The 14,639-nt window shown below is 43.5% G+C and overlaps 1 pseudogene; it reads right to left on the reverse strand.

The window, feature by feature from the left end:
- Positions 1 to 248: 248 nt before the first annotated feature.
- On the reverse strand, positions 249 to 14,306 carry LOC120968907 (protein neprosin-like; annotated as a pseudogene).
- Positions 14,307 to 14,639: the final 333 nt, after the last annotated feature.

Raw genomic sequence — 14,639 nt, forward strand, 5'->3', positions numbered from 1 at the left:
CCATGGCGATGGCGACTATGATGTTCCACATCAACCAGGTTAAGGAAAATAAAAGTTGTAACAGGGCAAACCTAGTGCACCCGCAAAGGGCAGGAACCTCGATAATTCCTAACTTCCAAGGCAATACTAAAACATGAATTAAACAGAAAGTAATCACATAGGACTTGAATTCTTGGAGAGGACAAGATGGAGACTCATTTCTTCATCACTTATTAGTAGTTGGAGTACATATGTGAAATATAATATAATTAATCAATACAACCAGATCCCCCATAAAAGAATTGGGCCGAATCAATTTTTGAAGGTGTATAGCAACCCTTCCCATGGCCAGTAGATGGCAAATCCACATTGACAATATGACTAATATAGTCTGCATCGATAAGCTTGAGATTACTAAAGGATGCAGCATTGCCACTTGTTGAAATATAGCTACTTCCCATTGGAGGACTTAGTCGTGGTTTCTTATGATTAACATAGCCACCAAAGGTTATCTCCAAAGGTTTATCTACGAGTCCCGGGATCAAGGATTTAGGGAAGTAACCCACTGGTTTTGGATCACCCTTAGCTCCAAAATGGATGTGCCAATCACCTGAATATTTTTCCTGCATGTATTTATCAATATATCAATAAATATACAACATATCATTCCTCGTAAGTAAATGATACCATCATCGCTCTAGAATACCTGACATATTAATATCGCTAAAAAGTGCAGTCAAACTTCTCCATCTTTCATGAATAATTATTGAATCAAATATTTGTTATGTTGAGCTTGTACCACTAGATTTTGCATGAAAATAGTTTCAGGAAAGGAAGCTTTTTCCTTGTTTTGAAGCCGCTTTTCCTCTTGATTTGACTCGATCAAGTGCTTATTATCTCATATTTATCGTCTACCATTTTTATACAGTATTATTCACAAGAAAAGTGTTGCACAAACTTGTGTGTGCGGACAACTTGAGTAAGAAACGAAGTATATGAGGAAGGTGCAAAGCACTTTGCCGTATATTATCCTAAGTACTTGCACACACACACACACACACACACACACACACGCGCACACACACACACGCACACACGCACACGCACACGCACACGCACACGCACACGCACGCGCACGCACGCACGCATACATAAGTACAAACATGCCTCTCATTCGGTAACAGAGGGAGTAGTATATAAGGTAAAATTATCTTAATACATATTTAAGTTTTCACACAAAGCGCATCGAAATCCACTTGTCGTGATATATCATATATGATCATCACTTGTTCGTGTCTAGGCATAATTCAGCGTTTGGACTCAAAAAATTAATGATAAACGCTAAAATGCAATGATTCACATATAATTGTCAAAGAGATCATGATAATACATAAAGCTTTTATGTACTACCACAAACTAGACTAAGTACACTTCTAAGAGCAAGTTACCATGAACTTGTTTAGTGATGCCTTACACAAAACAACAATTGCTTTGTGATGTGCAAGATTTTAATCTTGTTTGATGTCAGCTTGCTTAATTCCAGTTTGAACAATCTGGCATGGGTGTTGCAATAGCAGGTTCATACCTTGAATATCCTTAGGGTGATATATATTTTCTGGGCACCAATGCGTGAAAGTGGACCGATGACATTGCCTGGAGCTATACTTCATGATGTCTTGTGAAATCCAGGGAAAATCATGTTCATGCAGCCCTTGCCAGAAGTTCCACCACTCTGAGATTGCAATATAATTAATAAATGTGCAAAAATGTTTCGAATATCGCATTCTTTTTTGAAAAATAAAAGCATTCTGAGGGAACGGTCGGGTAAAGGGCCACAAGTCTAGATTTTGACACCTGGTTGATACGATTATTTTCTTCATGATATATGAATAACACAATGACACACAAATATATTACAACCTCCTTTTATACATAGATATCAAAGGAAATTTAGATTGGTATTGTGAAATAGTATTAATTCGGAATTCTATGAAAATATTATCGTGAGACATTCGTTTCATAGCAAATACTCCCTCCGTAAACTAATATAAGAGCATTTAGATTACTACTTTAGTGATCTAAACACTCTTATATTAGTTTACAGAGGGAGTACATAATAAAACATGATGGCAACAGTAGTGTATTTGTAAGTGCAGAATACCTAAATAATGTCATTTTGCAAGGAAATGAAATACATTACATGACAAGTTATTGGATGCATGTTTTAAACATAAAGTAGACCATCATATTGCTTGTTCCTAGAATGCGATATTATGGTCTTCATAGTTTATGCAACTAAACATAAAGACTTGCAGGTAATCACTCTTAGTCTATATTTTAAACACATAACATGCACAATGTAGCTTATAGAGTTTAGAAAGAAAAAACTTACAATCCAAGCTGTGTAGAAATGGGTCCGAGAATCCTTGTACAACGATGGGAAAATCTACACATAATTGTTGTAGGTGTTAATATATATGTACAAAATATACGTCCATTATAAATGTAATATATAACACAAACAGTGACTAGAGGTATCCGTAGAAAGTACAACACTAATTAACACAAGTAAAAACCGCAATAAAGTACAACATTAAACATGGATAAATTAACTACAGATAGGAGGCAAAGATGACTACTCCTGAAATATGTAGTCTATCAAGAGCAAGCTAACTCAAGAAGCTCGTTCACTAGTTATTAAATAACTCTTAATATAGAATTTAGTTTTTGGGCATGATCCTTAACATAGGCATGCTCCAAGCACTCATTTTCAAACTATGGCGTTGTACAAGAGGGGGGGAAAACCCATTCATTTTCAACCAATATCTTGGATGCAAGAAAATACATAATCCTAATTCTTTCCCCGGAAATATTGTTGAGGTTGGAAAGGAAAGCATTTATGATAATGTGCTAAGAGCATTTCCAGCAGCAGCCCTATAATAGATCACGAAAAAACGGAGGACTGAAAAAATTTGGGCATTAAAACGCGTTTTTTGGGCACAAGCAAGCGCTGTCTCCAACAGCTGCCCTAAAATAGGGCACTCGAACATTCAAAACTGAACCAGCTGTCTTCTTTGAACTATACTGCCAAAAGTGAGTTCTACTATTGAAACTTCTAAAACTGAAACTAAGCTGGATTCTGCTAGTACTGCACAGTTTCAGAAAGAAGCAATTAAGCACAACACACATGGATCCATCCATCGTAATTGCTAAATCCATCCAGCGCAACACGCAAGGAGATTAGCAAGTAAAATTTGCTGCCCCGTAGATACTTTGCCGCATCTGTGATTGCTGCCAGTAGGCTTTCAGATTCAGAGGATAATCAAGAACATGCAGCCTTCTGATACGCACGTGCTGCACGGCCACTGGAGGCACGCGCAGGCCGGCGTTGCTCCCGTACGGCGCAGCTGCAGCGCGGGTGAAGAAGAGGCGCGTGGTCATCTCCCACGTGTGAAGCACGGGCGAGGTCGAAGCGGGATCAGTCGCCGGCCACGCAGGACGATGGGGCTCACGCGGGGACGGCCATGGCGGCTTTGGATCGGGCCCCGGAGGCCCTCGAGGCCAAATCCGACCGGGAGCTTGTGCTCTGCCTCGTCCGGATCGACAGCGGAGCTGCCGGATTTGATGGGAGAGAGGAGGCCCAACTTTTTGTTTGGAAAAAAATATAGGACTGGGCTGTTGGTGGAGGCTGCTGTATTTCGGCCCTTTTACCCTAAAATCACCTCATGCCCGAAAATAGGGGTGCTATTGAAAATCAATGTTTTAAATAGCAGGCTAAATAGTGGTGGACCTTCAAATCAGCTAGGGCTATTTGTACATGAGACCATTTAGCGGCACCCTGCTGAAAAGGCTATAGTGGGCCGGCTATTTAAAACTATGTTGAAAATGCTCTAAATATACACATTTAAAAATTCTAATCATGAATTGATTGAATGAAGGAATATAAATAGTGTATTTTTTTTTTCTTACACATAGTTTAAGAAACCTATTGCATGTGTTTCAAAGATAATTAATGATGTTTGAAAAGTGCATCCTATATTTTCCCCATAATTTTGTAGTATAGTTTTTCAAAAAACTAATGTTATTCATAACTCCTACTTTATTATATATGTGACTTTGAAATTTCTATCACACTTCATTGCTACGAGTAAGAGCTAATTAACATGCATTAGCTTCTGGGTTAATTATGATGATTAGCCATGCTATCAACTATTTGGAACTAATAATTATATTCAACACGCTTATCTAATCACACATTCTTAATGAATCGTTTTATTACATAAGGTGTGTGTATAGTATGTCTTCTCTAAACAACAAAGTTGTACATAGAAGCTCACTTATTACCAATGAATATGCCAAGAACAAAACATAAGATCTTATAACAAATCATGCACCTGACGGTTTCTAATATTGGAGCTTCTAAAAATTATTTTGGTAGTAATACACAACATATGCAAAAAATTCTGCTATTTTATCCATGTTGAGTAGTTGGCTTACTAAGAGTAAGTAAACTAATATACATGTAGTTGTACAAGTCACATAACTTACATGCCATCCAGTTTGGATTCCATTGACTGAAGATGGTTGTCCATCTCCCCTATATAGAATCGAAATCATAGATGCACTTTCTTGCCCATTTTGTAAATCAAAACCGTAAACATCTAGTGTGGCCTCTACACCATAATAATGCTTATTGCCACCTCCTGACGACCATGTATGACTTGAGAACTGTTAAAATGTAATTAAAATCATCTGCGTGTAAGTAGGACACAGATTTCAGGATGTATATGATACTAAAAATATCACAAACAATAATGCAATTAAGGGAAACTTAATACTCACATAAGTAATTTTTGAATTTTTGTCAGAGGTAAGATTTCCCTTTGGAAGGAAGAATTCTGGATGAATTTCATAGGGCCATGAAATTGTCGAGTTTCCTTGCTTTATATTGTAGAGAGGGGACAAATAAGCACTACTAGGGAAAACCCTAGCAGTAGCGCGTGTTTAGAGCCTATCAGTAGCGCGGGGTGCAGCGCTACTACTAAGGCGCTACAGCTAAAGGTTAGCAGTAGCGTGGGTTAGACCACGCTACTGCTATATCGACTTAGTAGCAGCGCTTTGTACTATGAGCACTACTGGTAATCAGTAGTAGCGCTTCTCCTAGCACACGCTACTACTATTATTTCATATTTCTTTTTTATTTCATGTTGTATTCATACACCTTTATAAAGTTTTCATACCGCAACAATTTAGAGAATGATTTTACATCATAATGAGTTATTACATCACTGGGAGAAAGAACCGTGGACTAGTTTCAAGTGGATGGGCATCCACTTGAAACTAATCCGCGGTCCTTTCACCCAATGATATAATATATCATCACCATCATCATCATCATCATATCATTAACAACTTATCATCATAATACATCATTGTCATATAACACCTCCTCATGATCATCGTTTTCATCAATGAGACATCACATAGCAAGTTGGTCACTAGTCATAATCACAACTACTCCTCATCATCAACTCTCATAAACATATTGTACCTCATAGGACCTACTACATTCTCTTAGGACCTACTATATTCTCTTAGGTAAAATAGCATAAAACAAGATAGCCCCTGACTCTCCATTATGTAGAATGGAGATTATCCTGTCTCCAATTCTTGCCTTTCGCACAATGTTGCTTCCAAGAACCTCCTAATGACTGTCCATACATTTTTTCCATTCTTTGATTATCATGTGTTCACCAGTTTTAGAAATCCGGTATGGACAGGTGAGATTCGTAGGATGACCTGGCTGTATGCTCAAAACATCAAGGCGACCATTCTGATACATCAAATGAGGCACACAATCCATCGGGATTTTCTGTTGAAAAACATAGTAATAACTTCATAGCTAGCAATGATGTACTAGTTTTAGAAGTATGCAAAAGATGCACGGATGTCGTAATAGTAAAAAATCTTACCAGGGAATCTCCTTGGAAGTTACCGTGGTTCAACACGTGCACTAGTGGCACGTATTGACCATAATTTGGACGAGTTCGATAAAAGGCATTGTAATTCTCAAGCTCAATACAATATGTGACCAGATGACTTTTCTCCTGATAAGTTAACTCAAAAGCCATCGGTGTAGTTGGTTCTGTCTACCATCTTCCGCACATTCTTTGAAGAATGAAAGTAAGCTATCAATGGAAATAAGCTGTCAACTATTTTGATATAAGCAATATAAATTACTTAATAACTATGTTTGAGGGACTCACATAGCGGTAGAATTGGAAGCGTATCAACAAGGACCCAAATGTCCAAATTGTCTTCGTCGATGTCAGGATCACCAAGATCCATGGAGACAAACATACCCTCTTGAAAATCATACATCTTGCAAAGTGCTTCCCAACCCGGGCAACCAAAATGTGACACGCTCTCGGAATTGTATAGATTTACCTCAAAATCCATACCATGATGGGTCCTTAGGTTAATTTTCTTTGTTTCATTCCTCTCATGATCTTCAAAACCCATCCTCTCCAAGACATAGCGTCTTGCATGGCATGGGATAAGCTAGTCGAATTGTAAAAGACGAAAATTACACGTTGAAGTAGTAGAAGTCGAGCTTAATTAAGAAAAAAACACTTTGCGTCGTAGCTTACCGTATCACAATCGAAGGCCTCCTCGATCTTAATGCTGAAGCGCCGACCTTCGTCCAGGTGAGGCCTGTCGCAGAAACCCCGGTTGTCGCCGCACCAGGAGCACTCCCTGGGACCTTCTTCGTCCGACGACATTTCCTATGTTCATAATTCAAAGATTAAACTTGTACAATTAAAACTCTCAGCTTGTTCATTATTCATCACGGGTTGACTATCAGTCTGTCGAGTCTTTTCTTGAAGTCAACCCGAAATATCGTTTAATTATCTTTCTAGAAAATCCAGGCCACTCGATATTTCATACATATTCTAGCACAAGTCATGCCAAAATTCACGGAAAATTCCGGCATGACCTTTGCTAAAACAGGACATATCGAGCGCTTGAAATTTGCCGGAACGGAAATTAATCAACACTCCGGCAAAACATAGGCTACTCGGAGGTGTAACCTGAACATGACCGGCCACTTGGGCAACCACATATCCTATTTGAGCAACACAAGATATATACATGTTTTTATCTACATCATATCTTATAGGACTCATATTGACATGGAGATTTGGCTGGTCTCACCTCGAGGTCGGAGGGGGTCGGTGACGGGGACGACGGCGGGGATGATGGAGGGGCTCCTTGATTTCTGCAAAAACAAAAAACCCTATAAGTTATCACTAATACATCCCGAATAGTATCATACATATATATAACATCACTGATACAACTAAAACCCTAGCGAATGACGGGTATCGACGACGAGGATGCGGGATAGGCATCGTCGACGTCGATGCGGGAATAATTGCTTAAACTAAAAAAATAACAACAAATGTGACATGTTCAACTAGTTCTATTAATTCAACTAGTTCTTACTAAATATAAACTTACTATAAATAGAAATAAACTAGTTCTTTCTAAAAATAAACTAGTTCAACTAGTTATATTAATTTTCTTACTAAAAATACATTAGTTCTATTAATTCAACTAGTTCTTGCTAAAACTAAACTAGTTCAACTAGTTTATTAATTTACTTACTAATTATTTTAAATACTTACTAAAAACAGTAAAAAAACTACATTATACAATAGTAAAAAACTACAGTGAAAAACAGAAGAAAAAAAGAGATGGAGGGAGGAGGGGAAGGGAGGAGGAAGGAGAGAGGAGGAGGGGGAGGAGGAGGCCGGTGGGATCGGAGGAGGGAGGGGGCGGGGGGAGGAGGGGGAGGCGGCGGCCGGAGGAGGAGAAGGGAGGGGCGGGGGGTGGAGGGGGAGGGGGCGGCCGGAGGAGGAGGAGGGAGGGGGCGGCCGGAGGAAGAGGAGGGAGAGGGGCGGTGGGAGGAGGGCGGCTAGAGGAGGAGGAGGGAGGAGGGAGTACCTCGGCGAGGAGCAGCGCGGCGACGGCGGACGACGTACGGGTTCGGCGTGGGCTAGAGCGAGTGAGAGGGAGTGGGCGTGAGAGGGTGAACCGCTCCAGGATAAGGTAAGTAAGTAGTAGCGCGTTTCAGAGAAACGCGCTACTGCTACGGGCCGTAGCAGTAGCGCTGGTCAGTGATACGCGCTACTGCTAAGTGGGGCTAGCCATCTGCGCCCAGTACAAATATAGCAGCAGCGCGGTTTCACAGAACGCGCTACTGCTAAAGTAGTAGCAGTAGCGCGGTCTATTTAAAAACGGTACTACTAAGTAGCAGTAGCGCCCTGCTTTGTCCAGCGCTACTGCTAAGATGCTGTGTATAAGGTTTTCCCTAGTAGTGAAGGAGAGAATGTAAATAATGATGTGAATGTTTACAATATCAATAGACAATAAACTGCAAACTTACCTCTTCAATAGCATGACAACACCCAGGTATGCTACCAAGAAGTAGCACAATAAACAGCATAATATCTTGAGGAGAATTATCCATGTAGAAGCCAAACAAAAACACAAGTACTGGTGTAGTGATGTGCCCTTCATTGAGGCCCGTCCTCTTAAATAGTGTGAAGCTGTGTGGTGCCAATAGCATTCGGTGCAGAAAATTAGCGAGAGTCATTTAAAGCTTGGCAATAAAAGATTTCATACCATAAAAAATATTGTTGGAATATCTGTTATTTAAGAAAAATAATGTGGTTAATTTATATCCTAGTTAGATATGATGATCATATAAGATATAAGATATATAAAAATTAATTCATTGAAGAGGAAAATCTATGATTTATGAAAAATAATAAATAATCCATCATATAGTATCAATGAATATATACGATTTAAGAAACAAGTTAATGTCGAGCATTTAGAACTTTATCTATTTATATATATAGACCGTGTAACATGCATCAATGAAAGATCATGCAAATCTAGTAAGAGAAGAGAATAGCACACTAATATGAATAGACACACAAAGCATGAAGGTTCTTGTAGCTCTATATTTTTTGAACTCCTAAAAACTATAGATATTTTATACGACCACATTTTTTTTGTTTTCTCTTACGGACTAAATAGTTGAAAACCAAAAATTTAGTTCAGGCGAACATATTTCGAGTCACGATTGAGAGTGACATGTTGCCATTTCCTCACATAGTGATCCCTTTATGATCAATTGGAGTCTCGACAGGGGGTGAATAGACAATTAAAACCGGGAGGGCTGGTCATTTTTAATATTGGGTGATTTTAAGCTCAGCTATTGGTTGTCTAAAACATCCTACACATGCAAGTCTTTTAATATAATGGGCGGAACATAAAATTGCAAGAATGTAATGGGTGTAGTGTAGAGAGAACGCAAACGCTGATTTTTTCCCTCAAGTTCAGATAGTTGGTGTTGTTGTACGTCCTCGTTGGTGGAGGTTAGATCCACTTAGGTTCTAAGAATGGCACGCTTTGCCGCGCCAGTTTATTAGCAATGTTGGATGAAAGAGGTTTGCAATGTTTTGTAAAAACATGTAGTTGATTTTATTTTATTTTGTGATTATTGTCACTGAATAGAAGTTCCATTATCTTAGTTGGGCTGGTATGGGACTTTTTTTTTTGCGTGCACTGCATTTGCAGTCAGCAAATCGTTATATGTTATCTGGTTTATTCATGTGTACAGTTTCCCCATTTTCTATCGCATTTGGCCTGCCATTCAGGCCTCCATTCTTCGCGGTTTGAATCCTTGCGTTGTTGGGTTCCCTGGAGCGAACAGTTTTTTATATGGAAATGGAAGCGGAGGGACTTGGATGGTTGGACCATACTTGGTTAGATAAATTAATGGGTTGTCTATGATCAGTTAGATAAATGGGTTGTCTGAAGCAACCAAGTTTATCAGAAGGCTCAGTTTTTCTGCCAGATCGATCAACAACCCATTAGGACAGCAGATCTGGCGGCCATAACGACTGAATCGGTAAAATGGATGGCCTAAAACTATAACTCGTGAGAGGGTTGTGATTAGGTGCGGTTTTGCTGTCCTAAATAATCAAATATTGTTCATAAATATATGACATTTTTTTGTATTTTTTTGGGTCCATGATAAGTGATATTTTTATGCTCGTCACACCATTGTTTAAACTGGATAATCATGAAAATCCCGAGAAAATCACTCCGATATTTCTACTAACGACTAATGAATGGGAGAGATCAAGAAATCCTTTGTTAATTTGTTTCTACAGGAAAAAGAGGCCAAATATGGAGATAAATCATCACTTAGAAGGAACAAGGAAAGTGGTGAAGGGATGAAGGAAATTAGAGGCGCAAACCTCTATCCATAGCGCAAGATAGCGTTTGGTACGAGCGCTCGTGCCAAGTGATGGCAGCGCCGTGAGATCAACCCTCCAACATTTATAAAGGGCCCAGCACTAGAATCACAACAGAAAAACAAGGAGAGTGCCGCGAATAGAACAGAAGCCATCTTCCAACCCTTGTCGTTGTCATCAACTGTTGCCAAGGACAAGACCAGTGGTGGGATGCAGCAGCGGCTGTCTTCGCTGAGTGCATAGATACGGCTACTTCTATAGGAAAGGTCATCTTTTCTCATTGTTTTCGTGAAGCAAATTCGGTTGCTCATGAGCTAGCAAAGTTTAGTTTTTGTAATAAAGTTGAGGACAGTTGGACTAATGAACCTCGTGAGTTCTTACTTAGCCAATTGGTGAATGATGTACTGATTATTTGAATTTAATAAAGCTAGCCATGATGGCTTTTCCTCAACAAAAAAAATCCTAGCCGTTGTCATTTCCCATCTCATCACCATAGCCGCCACCATCACCATCACCACAGCATCCCCCTCCAAGTTAGCCATACTTGTAACAGTGTATCGCATCTGGCAACCATTGTAAGACATATTATCAATAAAGAATTCATCTTTATGTCTTCATCGATGATTTCCTCTTGCGATCTGATCGTCATATGTGAGTATTTCGGTAAGGCAATGGGTTGAGGCATAGCTTGCAACCCAATCTATTTTTATTAGGGATCAGTGGAATTTTTAGGGATCAGTGGAATGACTTTGAATAATTAACGTCATGTATGTGTAATATTGCTATGTAATTGTCTCTTGTATCTTTCTCGTCTTACGACCCTGTAGGTACCTAGGAATTCGGAGTTCGGTCAAGGATGAAGGTAGGAGCAGGCGGGACACGGAACACTATTGTGAACACCAGCGACAGAGAGCTTTAGTACGGCAGCGGAAAGCCAATCCTTGGGGATTAATGAGGTGTAGTCATTAAACGTCCATTGCTTTTGTCCGAATTTTATTATTAATAATCTAGGTGACCCCATGAGACGGTAAGGGCTTGCGGTTGGACAACTGACTTTTAATGCAGGTCCTGCACTGGTCAAGACATAATTTAGACACATCCCCTACTTCAGTGCGTGCAAGCACATCTTAACGAGTGTTTTCCAAAGCACAAATTAATACCATGATAACCCTGAGCACATATGTATGGTTGTAAGAAACAAGACTTCATATCATGCATGATTTAATTTTAGTTTTTACACCCCTAAGGTTGTTAAAGTCCGTTACAAAAACTGGAATTTATTTCTTTTGCAAGAACTTGTGCACATCGTCTCGTGGGTTCGATAGACCAGGGTCAGTCCTTGTGGAAAAGGCAGGGAAACCTTCACTATCCAAAACAGGTTCTCTAAGGGCATCAACCATGTTTTTTGGGTCCGTTGCCGGGGAGGCATCATGTCACTAGTCATTGCAGTAGATTCTTTTGTTATAGTTTCTATGTCAGTTTTTGTTATTATCTTTTGCTTGCTTTTATTTCATTTTCTAGATGTGTTACCGAAAACCCAAGAAAAATATTATGTCTCAAAACCTTGCAGACTTTGCTTCTCCAAATGATAAATATATGCATGCACCAATTTTGCAACCTAATGTTGCAGGCGTCCAATATGAAATTAATCCTCACTTAGTAATAATGGTTCAATAAGATCAATATTGAAGCTCTGCCTTAGAAGATGCCGATATGCACTTGCACAGTTCTTCTGAGTTGTGGGACATGACACGCACTAAAGATTATGAACCCAACACTTTGAAGTTATGTCTATTTCCTTTCTCCTTGGGAGGAAAAGCTAAAGAATGGATTCTACCTTGCCTAGAGGTAGTATAACTGTCGGGGGTTGGGTGCGACATATGCCAAACGATGGCTTATCATGGTGGGAGCGAGTAGAACGTCGCCGGTGCCTGGAAGCGGGATAAGGCATAGACACGAACGCCGGCGCACTTTACCCAGGTTCGGGGCTCTCCTCAGAGATAACACCCCTAGTCCTGCTCTGCGGGGTCTCCGCATGATCACTAAGGCACTAGTGAGTACAGTGGTGCTCCTCGAGCTGTATGCTAGAGTGGAAGAAAGCAGGGCTTGCTCTCTCCTCCCTCTATGTGTGAGTCTAGGTCTAACAGGTTGGGAACCCCTTGCATGGGTGTCCTGAGGGGTTTATATAGGCCTACCCCCCAGGGGTACAATGGTAATCTGGCCGGGTGTAGGACCCGGCTGTCAGTGTCTCTGGTCGCCGGCTTCTCCGCCGGCTGCTGCGGCCCGCCGCCTGGTGGGGCCCGCCGACTGGTCCGGTACGGAGCCGACAGGCCGCCTCCGCCGCTTGCGGGCCCGGCCGGCTGCTGGTTACTGTAGCCGCAACGCCAATGACGCACGCTTGGTCGGGGGTGGCGTGGCTACAGTCCCGCCATCTGGTGGGAGATCACTGTAGCCACACCGTGTCTCATCTGGTTAATGGCGCACGGACTCCGAGAGAAGAGTAGGCCGTCTGCTAGAGGCCGGCCACCCTCGAGTCCGACTGGCCAGGCTCTGCCGCCCTCCGGGCTCTCGTTGACAGGTAGGGCCCGCCGCCTGCAGGCCGTACCGACAGGTCGTCGTGGGAACAGGGTTCCACCTGCCAGGGATGACGTCGTGGGTGGAGTGGCCACAGTGTCGTGCCGTGCAGAGATCTCCGCCTGTACGGGGCACTGTGGCCGCGCCTTGCCCTGGATATGGGGGTGATGGGCTGCACTGTAGCCACATCCTGTCTTGTCTTCTTAATGGGGTGCAGACTTTGAGAGCGTTGTGGGCCGCCTGCTAGGAGCCGGCCTCTCTGGAGGCCGCCTGCTAGGAGTCGGCCCGTCTTGGGGCCATCTCCTGGAGCTTGGCCGTCTTCTGGCAGCCGGTCGCTCGAGCCAGCCGGCCCCCAGAAGGCGGCGCTCTATCCTTGATGCTTGAGGGGCGCAGCCGGCCCAGTGTCTTGAAACGCTTAGGGACTCGGGTTAGGCTACCCGTGGCCCATTACTCCGACAGTAGTCCCCGAAGCTGGTGAGGCGTTGCGGCTGATAATTTGAGAGGCCTCAGCAGTTTCCTTCTCCGAGTGATCTTGCTGAGTGCTTCGTCCGTCTCCTGGTGCGCTGCCTGTTGGGAGTCGGACGCGTCCAGGCGGCTTCGTGTGATGATTTCGAAAAGGCAAGGCGGGAACTAGGTGGCGCACTTGCTAAGCCTCTAGGCCCGCCACCCGCTGTAAGCACGCCACGCGGCGCCAGGCAACCGGGCCAGCCTGCCAACCCATGCGCATGACGGGACGCGACAGTAGGTTGGGCCCGCCACTATCGGGCCTCGGCGCGCGGGTGGATCCGCCGCGGCCGAGGCAGACGGTTGCGATTTCGCGCGGAGTTACTGCGTGCAGTAACTCGCGCAATAATCGTTGGGGCGTGGGATCGTGGGATTAACGATTACTGCGCCCACGACCCCACGACCCAACGATTATTGCGCGAGTTACTGCACGCAGTAACTCCGCGCGAAATCGCAACCGTCTGCCTCGGCCGCAGCGGATCCGCCCGCGCGCCGAGGCCCGGTAGTGGCGGGCCCAACCTACTGTCGCGTCCCGTCATGCGCATGGGTTGGCAGGCTGGCCAGGTTGGCTGGCGCCGCGTGGCGTGCTTACAGCGGGTGGCGGGCCTAGAGGCTTAGCAAGCGCGCCACCTAGTTCCCGCCTTGCCTTTTCGAAATCATCACACGAAGCCGCCTGGACGCGTCCGACTCCCAACAGGCAGCGCACCAGGAGACGGACGAAGCACTCAGCAAGATCACTCGGAGAAGGAAAAGGGCTATAAGTAGGGGGAGGAGGGGGAGCGGCGGAGCACGCGCGCCCTCCTCTCCCTTCGCCATTTTCATCTTCCTCCTCCCCTTGCTGCTGCCGCACCTTCGTGCTCCGACGAGGCGCCGCCGCAGCTTGCCGTCGTTGGGCTCCTGCGCCATCAAGCTCATTGCTCCGTTGCGGCCTTGGGCTCCGTCGCGGCGCCATTTCTCCGTCGAGCTCGGTCTCCATGGCGCGCGAGAAGGGAGGGGACTGGGATGGCTCGCTCGTGATCGACGACCATCTCGCCTTCCTCCGTGCCACACGGCGGTTGCCCGGTGAGGGTTTCGTCAAGGTGCGCATGCCGCCAAAGAAGGAGATCTCGCCGGTGCCGCAAGGAGACGAGCGGGTCGTCTTCCGCTTGCACTTCCTTCGTGGCTTCGGCCTGCCGGCGAGCGGATTCTTCCGCTCCTTCATGGATTTCTATCATCTTCAGCCGCATCACTTGACGCCCAACATTGTGA

This window comes from Aegilops tauschii, chromosome 1 (genome assembly GCF_002575655.3).
Source record: "Aegilops tauschii subsp. strangulata cultivar AL8/78 chromosome 1, Aet v6.0, whole genome shotgun sequence".
Taxonomy (NCBI): Eukaryota; Viridiplantae; Streptophyta; class Magnoliopsida; order Poales; family Poaceae; genus Aegilops; species Aegilops tauschii.